The 14010-nt window shown below is 39.9% G+C and overlaps 1 pseudogene; it reads left to right on the forward strand.

Annotated features, from left to right (window-relative positions):
- The first annotated feature begins 11165 nt into the window (after positions 1-11165).
- Positions 11166-13802, forward strand: LOC140925565 (extracellular calcium-sensing receptor-like; annotated as a pseudogene).
- Positions 13803-14010: the final 208 nt, after the last annotated feature.

Below are 14010 nucleotides of genomic sequence, written 5' to 3' on the forward strand. Positions count from 1 at the left end.
TTGGGATTCATCTGGCAACCCCGCAGCTTTTGCAGGGCGAATAATATCATCACCCAGTGGCCAAAGGTGAAGGAGCCTTTCAACTAGTTAAATTTTCTATGAGTGTTTTTAGGCCTAAGAAGAAATTCTTGAAACTTAGCAAGATCAAATGTCGAAAATAACTTTAGAAGTTGTGTATTAGCCTTACAAAAATAGATAATGTTTTTCGATAATGATAAGTACATGAAAGTTTGATTAGGACAAAGCTGTTAAAGTCCGATATTCTGGAATATAATATTCTAGGCCAAACGTCGAACTTTTCATGAGACGAACCAAACTTAGGGAGTTAAGTTATGAAACGTTAGACGTCTGGTTCAGTAAAGTTCGTCTGAAGGAGTTTGGATCGTCCAACACGTCTTATCCGTCTTCTTCAGACGGATAGAACGTCTATAAAACGTGTGGGATATAGATCGATCTTCACATGCGCAAACTAATCTAATAAATTAAAAATTAGTATGATAATGTATATTTAGCCTCGCTCGTGAAAAACATTTAGTGCTGATCATAAATTTACTTTTTGGTCTGATTCAGTTGATTGGCTCAACGCGTGTTAAGTTTGATGTCTGACCCAATAGACGATCTTAATATAATTTAGGTCGACCCAAATTAGAGTTTGGTTCGTCTCAATGTTCTACACTGACGACTCCGTTGTGGTTAGAAAATTTAAGGTAACTAATGGGGAATTCTACTTAGTCAATGCTACTTCTTCTGTTGGCCTAGGCCTCACTCGTTTATGTAACACAAATGACTCAAATAAAACAGCTGTACATGTATGTGTGTACCTTTATCTAATAGTGCTTTGTTGAAAATAACTAAAAATCACTTTAATTTTATTTTAAAAGATAAAGATGAATGCACGCTAGCTAACGGTGGATGTCAGCACACGTGTACAAACACTGATGGAAGCTATAAGTGTTCCTGTTACAGTGGATACCAGTTAAAACCTGATGGCTTAACTTGCCAAGGTAAAATTAAGATAGTTTCAAGTCATGGTCTTCATACAAACTAGCCAGGTTATCTTCTCGATTTTCTCGACTTTTGCAGGTATGATTGGGAGGATCAAGACGATCGATATTCCGACAATAATTTTGAAATCCCCTAACATTAATAATCTAGCTCCCTGTCTATCAAGGGCTTTCGGCTTTTAAGAAGCTGCTTATACTTTTTGCAGTCATAAGAACTACTGGTCTTTGCTGTTTACACTTCGACTCAATTGGCAATTGTCAAGAAGATATGGCAGAAAAGAGATAGGGTTTCTACTGAGGGGAATCATTCTACCAGGCATCCTAACATGCTTGTGCACTTAGTTACTTTGGGCCTTATTTTGATTATTAAGTTGATAAAAGTTTAATTGTCATTTACTTACAACTTGTATTAATAAATTTTCATCTAACCTCTCTCCCTCGAGGTTCATGTTAAGTGTCTGGTTCTGCTTTCGGGAGGATTCAGGTTTCCCTCAAAAATAATTGAGGGTTTTTCCTGACGGGCAGCAGGCACGAAATTCTAGCTTAAATTAGTGATGATATCTGTATTGAGAGTTGTTGGCAATTAATAAACATGGGTTCGGGATGAAGTGCTCCCATACAGGTCACACTTTGCCCCATAGACTCTTGTTCCTCTTTAAACCGGGGAATTAGACATCTAGAGAGGTCTTTCCACCTGTCCAGTACCCAAGGTAGATTATCACCTCCACTCACAGCCTTGGGGGATTACCAACCCCTAGAGAGGATTATCACCTAGCTTTTCACTATCCTGGGGGATTATCACCCCCAAGAGAGAATTATCACCTCTCCCCTTGTAGATTTCGGACTGTTACACCAATATGTAGAGAAAAGTGATCTGCTATCCATATTTGGAGTACTTACCCCTTTTTCCCCATAGTAATTCTGGTCTAGTTACTTGCTTTTATCTAAGGGGTTATGGGTTAAGAGCTAAGGGGTTATGCGTTAAGAACATTAAACAGAGTTAAAGGAAAATCATTTAATGGTAAACTACGTCTGTGATCAAATCCTGTCAGAAAACATCTGCAGAAACATAAACCACAGGAACTAATTACTCAATATGCATGGAACAGACCATCTTCCTAACCTCTAAATGTGAGACTCAAAGCTGCAAAAAAAAATTCCTCAGTCAAAGTTTAGAATACTCCATGCATTGCATAAACTACGCAAAAAGAGGGCGAGAAAAACCTCTGTTGTTCTAGCTGACTCTAAGGTCAGGTTTCACACTATCACGAGCTCAGTCTCTCTTGTCACGACATATCAGTCGTGTTTTTCCTGTCAACACTTAATTCAAACGGGACTAATAACAAACTGCGTAAGAAACTAGCCAATCAAAAACGCCGACATATGTACTTGCGACTCTGCGGGATTCGAACACGATATTGTGCATTAATTCGCAGACGCTCTATACAGAAGGTTTAAGAGCGAACACAAAGAAGGTGAGTAACTCATTTGCACATGGCAGCCAAAACTATAAAGACCCCTATAAATCGCAGTTACCCTTTCGGTAACTTAGAAAATAGGAGGGTATTTTGTATGCGCATGCGTCAATAAGGTCTTGTTGAAGAGCCACAGAGGCATTTTTGAATTGTTTACGTTCACTGTCAGCATTTGTAGGCAGTTTCCTAGAGCTGAATGACGTATATTGGGTGCTGTCGTTCCACAAACGTGTTCTTTAAGGTATAGAGGCATTTCTACGATGAAAGTGAGTTTATTGTAGCCTCGCTGTCGCCCTTGAAAGGACAGTCTTTCTTTTCGTAAAACAGTACATACAGAAGACAAGATGGCGGATGAATGTTGTTACGACCTGACATTGCGTGCACATTTTTGAGCAGCAGGAAAAGGTCAGTGTGATAATTTTTCGTGGAACAGTTATCCTGTAGATATTTAAATCTTCTTAAAAATACAACTTTAAAATCGAACTTAATCGTTTCAGGAATATAGTGGTTAATTAAGTGTCCATTTTGCCGTGAAGCTGCATTTTCACCCTTTCGCTGGCTTGCTTTTTCGAAATCTTGCCTTTCTCGCCACATTAAGTTAATGATTAATGAAACTAAGAATACTTCCGCGAATGAATGGTGTCGTGATGAAGGCGGTGAAAAATCGCGCTTCTGCAGTAATTTGAGATTTCTTCACCGGTCAACTTCGTTGAGAAAAATACACGCACTTCAACTATAAATTTAATTCACTATAATCATGCCAGTAAGAAATTGTTTTGAAAATAGAAAAAAATATCATCATTTAGTTATACAAACGAAAAAAAAATTACAGCCTCAGGCATGTTAAGGCATGTGTCACTTCATAATTTGCATAACTTGGCGAAGTGGCATTTGAAACGGATTGTTTTGATCAGTCGTCATGAAACCTGGCAAACAGTTTCAGCTCGGTGGCCCTAACAACATGTGACAAATTCATTGTTGAAATATTAGTCACGTGACCTGCAAATGATCGTTAGCGTTCAAAGAGTTCAGATAAAAACGGCGGAAAGGAAATGAAGGATGAGCAAATATTCTTTGGCAAGAGTGTTTTTCCCGTGGCCTGGATATTATGAAATAGCCCTGCATGTATGTCTAAGTGAAGCAAGGATTACGAAATAAAGAAAAACAGGTCACGGGACTTATAAAAGACTTTAAGTAATGATCCGGGTAAGGTGGATAGCAATTTCTTTTGATATGCGGCAACGGTGCTTTCCCCACATAGGAATGTTGTCAGTTTTACACAGAGAATGTATAAACCTACATGAAGGCCGTTTACGCAATAAAATGCATTTACACTCCACTTTGAAAGGGTGTTTTTTTGTGTTAAAAGATTTTGACTAATCACAAGAGTTGAAAACAATAGCCAAGGAAAGATTACAATTTTACATGTTCCCCACATAGGATTTCTTTGTTATTCAGGCTGAGACCAGATTTTGTTATATGGAAGATGGTTGGAAAATAAGGATAAATATACGTACTGCTTTATGAAGTTTTGTTAACGTTTGCTGTTTAAGCCAATCAGAAGTAAGTACAGACAATAGAAAAGGTAGCACCTTTTTTCCATTCCAACATGTTCGTTGCCGTTGTTGCTATCGTTCTTATCTGGACCGTTTCTTAACACCTCTTTATGAAAATGCTTTAATCCACATGGAAAGGCTAATTGACAATCCAGACAGTTTCGTTGACAATTTGATGACAAGTATTTTTAGGCTGAAGTTTAACAACCTTACCCCGTTTGAGAAAACAGGTTTTGTGACGTCATGGTCCAAGGAATGTCACGTGATGCTTGGGATGAAATGTCCAAAAATATTTTAGTGAGATATGTCTTATCATATCTTTGGGGAACCCTTTGCCTGGATCCTTCTGCGTCATTAAAAAGGATCTTTGCACTCTCTGTGGGGGGTCTTTTCAGCCTTTCAACCCCGGCCATTCCTTAACTTGCCTGAGGCAATCAGTTTGAATTCTGATATTATTTCCACCTTATTTTGTTGGTACACTGTTTGCTTAAATTTCATTATGCAAATAAACATAATATTTCAGCGCTTTTAAGAAAATCTAGCTTAACTCTCCAACCCCAAAATAGCACGAAATGGAACGTTATTAAAACACCTTTTTAGAGCCTGTTTACATGGGGATGGTACTTGAGGTAACCCGCTTAGGTGGGGTAACTCGCCCGTCCAAATAATCTTTTATTTTAATTTGATCACGTTTACATGATAAGTGGGGTGACCAGCCAAGGCGGGTAGCCTGGTCTGGCAGACCGGGTAACCCTCTCAGCCGGGGTAAAATTTTGCCATGTAACCGTTTCAAGGTGGGGTAACTAGCCTTGCCGGGGTCGGATTCGTCATACATCAAATTCACTTTGGCGGTGGCTTTGCATCGTTATTAAAGGTAACAAATAGAAAGCCACAGCACTGAAGGTTGCAGCAAGAGCAGCAAGTGAGTGTAAAAGAGGATTAATCGCCAAAACACGCGGTTTGCCAGCATTTTCATTGTTTACGTGCTCAGCGACCATTCAATAATCTTGAGAAAGTGCATCCCGGGATGGCGGGGTTGTAAGATTGCACGTAAAGGAGGGTTAATTTTTTATCCCACCTAAGCGGATTACCTCACCTACCTGGGGTCCCCCAGCTCTATGTAAATAGGCCCTAAATAAATCCTGGCTTCTGCTGCAAAAAAATTGCATGTACAATGAGGGACAAAAGTGTTGGCACACTTCCGTAAAATGGCCCCTTTTTGCATAGTGGATATACTTATGCCATTTCCCTGTCTACCCCAACCCCGTCCCCCCCAAAATCAATGTTGAATTTTGGACCCTCAAGTCTTTTTTTTACTTCAGACAACATTGATTCGGGGGGTGAGGGGATTTACGGCGTTTAAAAAGAATGAAATAATAGATGAATTAAATGTTTACTAAAAGCACCCGTTTTAAACAAGTGTGTCAACTACTTTTGTCCCTGATTGTCTGAAATATGTATCTGTGTTTTCCGGCTAGATTTTTGACGCTGCTGAATTTTTGTGCGATGACGTTACTCTATGGGCCAAATTGTTTTTTTTAGAAACAACAATTTGTAAAGTTTCGTCCTGATTTGTAGTATACGTAGAGTAAAATGTACGAAGCGTATGTCATCACTTAATCTTGTACTTCCGCGCGCGTTCCTGATACCCTGTGGGGTCGAGAGGAAATCATTTGTGTTATGATCAATGCCGTTGCAGCGGATGTAATGTTTTCACAAGTATTATCAATAGTGGAAAAAGGATGGAAACACTAAGGTGCAATGGAAATCGTTCTGGTAAATGATTAACTTAAGCGAATGAAGTACTGCAGAGTAACTGAGGGGACATGCATTATTTTTGACATTGACTTGTGCCATTAGTGAAAGGACGTGAACAATATACAGGTTATGAACCTCATAAATGATGGGCCAGCCGTTTGTGCTATGTCCTATATATAGATGTGTGTTTTTTTTGGAGACCTTTTCAAACCTAAGTGATCCAAACCTTTAGCGTAGGTAGGCGTCGAACAGGTTAGACCAGGTTTTGTAATGTACTTTTGTAATGATTTTAGATGACCGCCTGCCATTTATTCAGTGGCATAATTTTTTTATTGATGTTGGATGGACAACTATTTCATTTCCCAGCTCGTAAATCACAGAATACCAAAGAAATTGTTTTCAAGATAGACACACCAGTTTGCGTCATCGCCAAAACAGCAATTACTTTTGCCCAGAAGTTCACTTGATGACAAGGAAAGCGGGATAACATGTGATCAATGACGGCCGTGCGCTGGAAAATTTTCCTTTTTTATGCGCTAATTCCTCACGAAAGGCAAAAGAAGATTCCGCTATGTAGAAAGTACTTCGCAATACGTATTCTTGGCAAGAAAAATTCCAGCGATGTGGTGCAAATAAGGAGTTTCAACGGTTAACCACGAGAATACATATGGACATTAAGAGGTCATAACAGACTCATTTTACTTTTCGTTTTCCGAAACGTGGTTAACCGTTGTAACACGAAGGAAGCAGTGTTTTCCTCAGTTTGAGCTGTCGTTTTCTTTGAGAGTCAAATACCAGTTCACGTTTCAAAGCTCTCTTTTCATTTTCTCTGCCGACAATAGACAAAAACACAGGGTTTCGCTTGAGAAATACAGTCCAAATACACAGACATATGCGCTCATGTCACACTATTTGCGTTGCGTTATCATGTCACTCATGGTGTCACGAGGTGGGATTGAAAGTAATTGTTTTCGTGGACACTTGCAATGTTTGCTACGCTGTCCTTAGTTTTTTATTGAATTGGCCATGAATTTACCTTCACTTTTCCGTAGTTTCGATATTGAACGCAGTGACGGCCGCTCCGCACTAACGCTCCATATTTCCGTGGCCGGCCAGTGACTATCCCCACTACGTGTCAATCCTTACCCTACCCGTGATTGTTTGCGCCTTAACCATCGGATAAAGTGAAGAACGAGAAATATTCACTTTATTAAAAACATTTTCAGTACGCGTACCCTTGAAATTCATCAAAAGTTGTACATGTGCGCGAGTTTCAGCGTTAGTTTTTAGCTTGTAAACCATATCGACGTTAATTCTGGATATCGCAGCCCTTTTATTACGTCATCACGTAATTCCAATTGGCCCTATAATTCGGTCGTGAATAAGTCAATGTCACCCCCACCACCAATAACATAATTATGTCTTTGATTTCTTTAATTTCAGTTAAAATCAGTGTCATGCACCGCTCAACTTGTGTGCAGTAGCACAATTTTGCATTCAGACAATGAGGGACAAAAGTGTTGGCACACTTCCGTAAAATGGCCCCTTTTTGCATAGTGGATATACTTATGCCATTTCCCTGTCTACCCCAACCCCGTCCCCCCCAAAATCAATGTTGAATTTTGGACCCTCAAGTCTTTTTTTTACTTCAGACAACATTGATTCGGGGGGTGAGGGGATTTACGGCGTTTAAAAAGAATGAAATAATAGATGAATTAAATGTTTACTAAAAGCACCCGTTTTAAACAAGTGTGTCAACTACTTTTGTCCCTGATTGTCTGAAATATGTATCTGTGTTTTCCGGCTAGATTTTTGACGCTGCTGAATTTTTGTGCGATGACGTTACTCTATGGGCCAAATTGTTTTTTTTAGAAACAACAATTTGTAAAGTTTCGTCCTGATTTGTAGTATACGTAGAGTAAAATGTACGAAGCGTATGTCATCACTTAATCTTGTACTTCCGCGCACGTTCCTGATACCCTGTGGGGTCGAGAGGAAATCATTTGTGTTATGATCAATGCCGTTGCAGCGGATGTAATGTTTTCACAAGTATTATCAATAGTGGAAAAAGGATGGAAACACTAAGGTGCAATGGAAATCGTTCTGGTAAATGATTAACTTAAGCGAATGAAGTACTGCAGAGTAACTGAGGGGACATGCATTATTTTTGACATTGACTTGTGCCATTAGTGAAAGGACGTGAACAATATACAGGTTATGAACCTCATAAATGATGGGCCAGCCGTTTGTGCTATGTCCTATATATAGATGTGTGTTTTTTTTGGAGACCTTTTCAAACCTAAGTGATCCAAACCTTTAGCGTAGGTAGGCGTCGAACAGGTTAGACCAGGTTTTGTAATGTACTTTTGTAATGATTTTAGATGACCGCCTGCCATTTATTCAGTGGCATAATTTTTTTATTGATGTTGGATGGACAACTATTTCATTTCCCAGCTCGTAAATCACAGAATACCAAAGAAATTGTTTTCAAGATAGACACACCAGTTTGCGTCATCGCCAAAACAGCAATTACTTTTGCCCAGAAGTTCACTTGATGACAAGGAAAGCGGGATAACATGTGATCAATGACGGCCGTGCGCTGGAAAATTTTCCTTTTTTATGCGCTAATTCCTCACGAAAGGCAAAAGAAGATTCCGCTATGTAGAAAGTACTTCGCAATACGTATTCTTGGCAAGAAAAATTCCAGCGATGTGGTGCAAATAAGGAGTTTCAACGGTTAACCACGAGAATACATATGGACATTAAGAGGTCATAACAGACTCATTTTACTTTTCGTTTTCCGAAACGTGGTTAACCGTTGTAACACGAAGGAAGCAGTGTTTTCCTCAGTTTGAGCTGTCGTTTTCTTTGAGAGTCAAATACCAGTTCACGTTTCAAAGCTCTCTTTTCATTTTCTCTGCCGACAATAGACAAAAACACAGGGTTTCGCTTGAGAAATACAGTCCAAATACACAGACATATGCGCTCATGTCACGCTATTTGCGTTGCGTTATCATGTCACTCATGGTGTCACGAGGTGGGATTGAAAGTAATTGTTTTCGTGGACACTTGCAATGTTTGCTACGCTGTCCTTAGTTTTTTATTGAATTGGCCATGAATTTACCTTCACTTTTCCGTAGTTTCGATATTGAACGCAGTGACGGCCGCTCCGCACTAACGCTCCATATTTCCGTGGCCGGCCAGTGACTATCCCCACTACGTGTCAATCCTTACCCTACCCGTGATTGTTTGCGCCTTAACCATCGGATAAAGTGAAGAACGAGAAATATTCACTTTATTAAAAACATTTTCAGTACGCGTACCCTTGAAATTCATCAAAAGTTGTACATGTGCGCGAGTTTCAGCGTTAGTTTTTAGCTTGTAAATCATATCGACGTTAATTCTGGATATCGCAGCCCTTTTATTACGTCATCACGTAATTCCAATTGGCCCTATAATTCGGTCGTGAATAAGTCAATGTCACCCCCACCACCAATAACATAATTATGTCTTTGATTTCTTTAATTTCAGTTAAAATCAGTGTCATGCACCGCTCAACTTGTGTGCAGTAGCACAATTTTGCATTCAGACAATGAGGGACAAAAGTGTTGGCACACTTCCGTAAAATGGCCCCTTTTTGCATAGTGGATATACTTATGCCATTTCCCTGTCTACCCCAACCCCGTCCCCCCCAAAATCAATGTTGAATTTTGGACCCTCAAGTCTTTTTTTTACTTCAGACAACATTGATTCGGGGGGTGAGGGGATTTACGGCGTTTAAAAAGAATGAAATAATAGATGAATTAAATGTTTACTAAAAGCACCCGTTTTAAACAAGTGTGTCAACTACTTTTGTCCCTGATTGTATTCCTAAATGATACCATTATGCTAATTTGTGAAACATTTCATTCACAAAGGATGTTTACTGAGACCAGCTTCTCCTCTGTGTTGAACCAAATTATTGTTTAATGCATCAGTATCTGCTTGATAATTCTTCCCATAGGGTCCTATGTAGGTTCATCTGGATACTGTAAAAAGCCCTCAATAGAAACATTAATAACTTAACAGACAAATTCACCCATCCATTTGTGTCATGTTTGATGTCGCATCCCAATTCAGTAGTATTTCTTTTTTAAGGAAACAGCATTATATGCACCCTGTAAGAAACTTCCTGTCTTCCTGTCTTATGTTTTAACAGGCTTTAAAGGTGAACAAACATCGTCGGTTAGATTTATGAAGTGATGGCCATTCTCTGTTTTGAATGGATCACTACTGTCATCAAATATAAAGTAATGAATAAGAAATCGATTGTGGAACACAGGAGCTTTTACTCGAGAGTTGCTTCAAAATAGTACCTTACGGAAAAATCTCTGTATCTTTTAGAGTTAAAGAAAAATAAAAGTATTTTTCGTATTTTCGGGGTGCATTTGTTTTGTCTGCAAATGCATGAGCTTATGAAATGCTGAAGTGATTATGTAGTACATAATAACTTGTAATTGTTGCTGTCTCAAACTCAATCCATTCTTCATTTCCTGTAGAATATTTTTTATTATATTTTTCAGCGAAAACGTTCGAAACTGCTGTAAAAAAACCCCATAGATTTCATGTTTTTGTGGCGTATATGAAAGCGTGCGATCAGTTTAACATGATACATCGCGCTAGTAAATAAACCTCGCGTAGTAAAAAATTTTTCGCTTTTCTTAAAGCAGCTGAACATTGCTACGATACACTTATTCCGTGATAAGTAAAATCATGAGTTTGGAAATCAAACCATAGAAATGCATCGCTTTGCCAGTGAGAATCAGACTTAAACAGGAAGACCGATTTTTGGCCTTGAGTCTTTTAAGTCTTTAAAAGGCCAAGAAAACCTACTGCTGAAAAATCCAAACTGAAACCCAGGTAGAAAACGTCCAAGTTTTTGTCATGGAGAACATTTTTTGTAGGAAAGTACGGTATTCAAAGCACTAACGGAATTTCTCTTGAAAGGACTGTAACTTCACGCGAGTTGTCGATTTTCCCGCCATCAGATTTGATGCGCCCACGCTATTGTCGTTCAGCGGATGCACTCAAGCGCACGCAAAATACCCTCCTGTTAACTAAGAGTTAAAAAGGTTACTTTGACTGCTAAAAATATGTGAAGATTTTTAGTATACGCCAGATTCACACTTATTTAGGGGAACGATATCGGGAACTTTTAAGCAAGTTACCGCTGAAAACAACTTTGCGCAATAAATGTTTGACTGTCGTTGGGAAAGCCGTTCTTCCTTCTGAACGCAATTTTTTCTTGAAACTGTTGGCAAAGCCAAATCTATATTCCTTTGATTTCTTTTAGTGCAAACCACACAAGGCTGATGAAGTGGAGAAAAAAGATAATGGTTTCGTGCCTCTTAAAACCGCCTCTCTTTATACTGCTATTTCTTCCACTAAGATCCTCAAACGACGCATATAGAAATTATAAAGATGGCGACGTTATAGTTGGTGGTCTTTTTCCTATCCACTATTCTAACACTGGTGATCACTGTACTGGGCTTTCTACCACTGGGCTGGGATACGCAGAGGCTACTATGTTCACTATTGAGAAAATTAACAAGAATTCCAGTATTTTACCAAACGTAACCATCGGCTACGATTTAAGAGACTACTGTGGGAGAAATGCTCGGGCCATGAAGATGGCCTATGACTTCATGAGTAATGGCGATCCAGTACATATGTCTAACCAAAACATGAGCACCTGCCCCACAGGCTATGTCAAGGAAACCAAAACCAAGACCATCCCAGAGTTACTTGGCCCTTTCGATTCCGGCAGCGCAGTGCTAGTAGGAAGTCTTCTTCAGGTTTCTGACATTCCCGCCATCAGCCCGAGTGCAACAAGCGATGAGTTGAGTTCACAAATGTACAAAGACTTTTTCAGAACAGTTCCACCAGACAAGTGGCAAGCAGAGGTCATGGCAGACATCATAGAGCTTTTTAACTGGACTTACGTGGCGGCTGTTGGGTTGGATGCTCCTTTTGGGCATAACGGGATTTCAGCGCTGGAAAAAGAATCCTACAACCGGAAAACATTTTGCATTGCTTTCTCTGAGTATATTCCACGGCTAGGCCATTGGGATAAAACAAAGCACACTGTTCTCAAGATTAAAAGGAGGTCTGAAATCGCAGTGATCATTGTTTGGCTTTCTACTGGTTACGGAAGAGCATTTTTTGCAGAAGCAACCGCTCAAAATTTAGAAGGAAAGACTTGGATACTTAGTGACGCACTGACCGCAGATGAAAAAGATTATCTTGACTCTCACTTCACAATACTAAACGGTTCCTTGGGAATAAAGCCACGTGACTATCCCGTTCCCGAATTTGAGGACCACCTTAAGACGATCACCCCTGCCAAAAGCATTGAAAGAGGCGCAGACTGGTGGGAAGAATTCTGGAGATTACAATTTAACTGTTCAGCCACAAACGCCGATGATTCTGAGGTCGCACCTTGCGAAGCAAATCTGACGTTACACCATGCGCTACATAAGATACGCGGTTCCTTCGTATCGTATGTCATTGACGCTACTTATACTATTGCATATGCCCTTGATAACATTTACCGCTGTTCTCATACTATACATGGTACTGATAAAAGAGGCAATTGTCCTCTAGTAAAGCCAACTGTAAAGGGACATGATCTAAAGAAATATCTCAGCAATATTAGTTTTCACGGCAGCACTGGCAAGGTGCGATTTGACAAGTCTGGTGATCCTTTAACAGCTTTCTACGACATCACAAACTTCCAGCTTGACTCAACCACAGACGGAGGCCGCAAAAATGTTCTTGTTGGAGCTTGGAACCAAAATAACACGCCCAAACTCAAAGTAGATTTGTCCAGGCTTCGATGGAGAACTCCCTTCACCCCGTTATCTTCTTGTTCATTAGAATGTTTACCTGGCACCAGGAGGGAAATCACCTCGCCATGTTGCTGGGAGTGTATTAAATGCCCACTGGGAACTGTCAGTACCAAAGTCGGATCCATTAGCTGCACTAAGTGTGACCCAGAGAAAAAGTCAAACGAAAGGCGCAATAGGTGTGAAAAGTTACCAATCATCAACATCACGCATTCCAGTGTCTCTGGAATTACCATAACAGTGTTGGCTTCCATCGGCTTTATTCTCATATTGTTAGTATGAGGCACCTACATCAAGTTTTTTAACACCCCAGTCGTGAAGGCTTCTAACAGAGAGATCTCTTTTCTGTTGCTATTTGGTATCTCAGCCTTCTTTATATTGGCCTTTCTCGAACTTTCTGAGCCCAGTCATTCACTTTGCACCGCAACATTTTTCTGGCGCTATTTCGGTCTCAATCTTTGTATCACGGTGCTCTTTTTGAAAACTATGAGAATAGCAAGCGTTTTTAAGGTCGATAAATTGGCGCAGTTGTTTGCACCGTGTTACAAAACCCTAACAAGTCAAGGTATCTTTATCTCTGTTATGAATTTAGCTGTCTTTTGTTTATTGGCCCTGTGGATCTTTCTTGACCCCCCGAGGCGTAATAAAGTCATCCGCGTAGATGAGTACATCTTTCTTGTGTGCAAACCATTTGACGCCAACGTCGGCTTTGCATTGTTCATGGCAGTCTGTGCTTACACGCTCATTGTGGCTTTCCTGTGTACGTATTACGCTTTCAAAGCAAGAGGAATTCCCGAAAACTTTAACGAGACAAAATACATAGGATTCTCTATGTACATTATACTGTTGTCATCGCTGGCATATTACCCTGTGCTGTTTGCTTTTGAGAGCTGGTACGTGACAATTGTATCTTGTACTAAAACTTTAGTAACTTCGTTTGGTTTGTTGGGATGCATGTTCGGACCCACAGTTTACAATCTCTTTTTCCATTCCCAGCAAAACACCATCGAAAGCGTCAGGTCGCAGGTGATGGGTTTCTCCTTTAGTAATGTAACGGCGACCGGAGTTTTGTCTGGACAAACTAATGAAGGGGTTATTAACGTTGCGCTGAATGCCGAAAATTGAAAACGAGGGATAGCAGTTTGCCAACCAGCCATTCTTTTCATAACAGGGAAAAATGCTTTAAACTTCTCAATCTGTACCAGCCTTAATCATTAAATGTACTAGACTTCTTTACCTTGTATGTTATGTAGAGGACTGGAAACAGGCTGTCGACTCAAAACAATCCGTTTATGTTCTATCTACTGATATGCGTAAGGCCTTCGACTGTTTG

The sequence above is a fragment of the Porites lutea genome, chromosome 2, assembly GCF_958299795.1.
Source record: "Porites lutea chromosome 2, jaPorLute2.1, whole genome shotgun sequence".
Lineage (NCBI taxonomy): Eukaryota > Metazoa > Cnidaria > Anthozoa > Scleractinia > Poritidae > Porites > Porites lutea.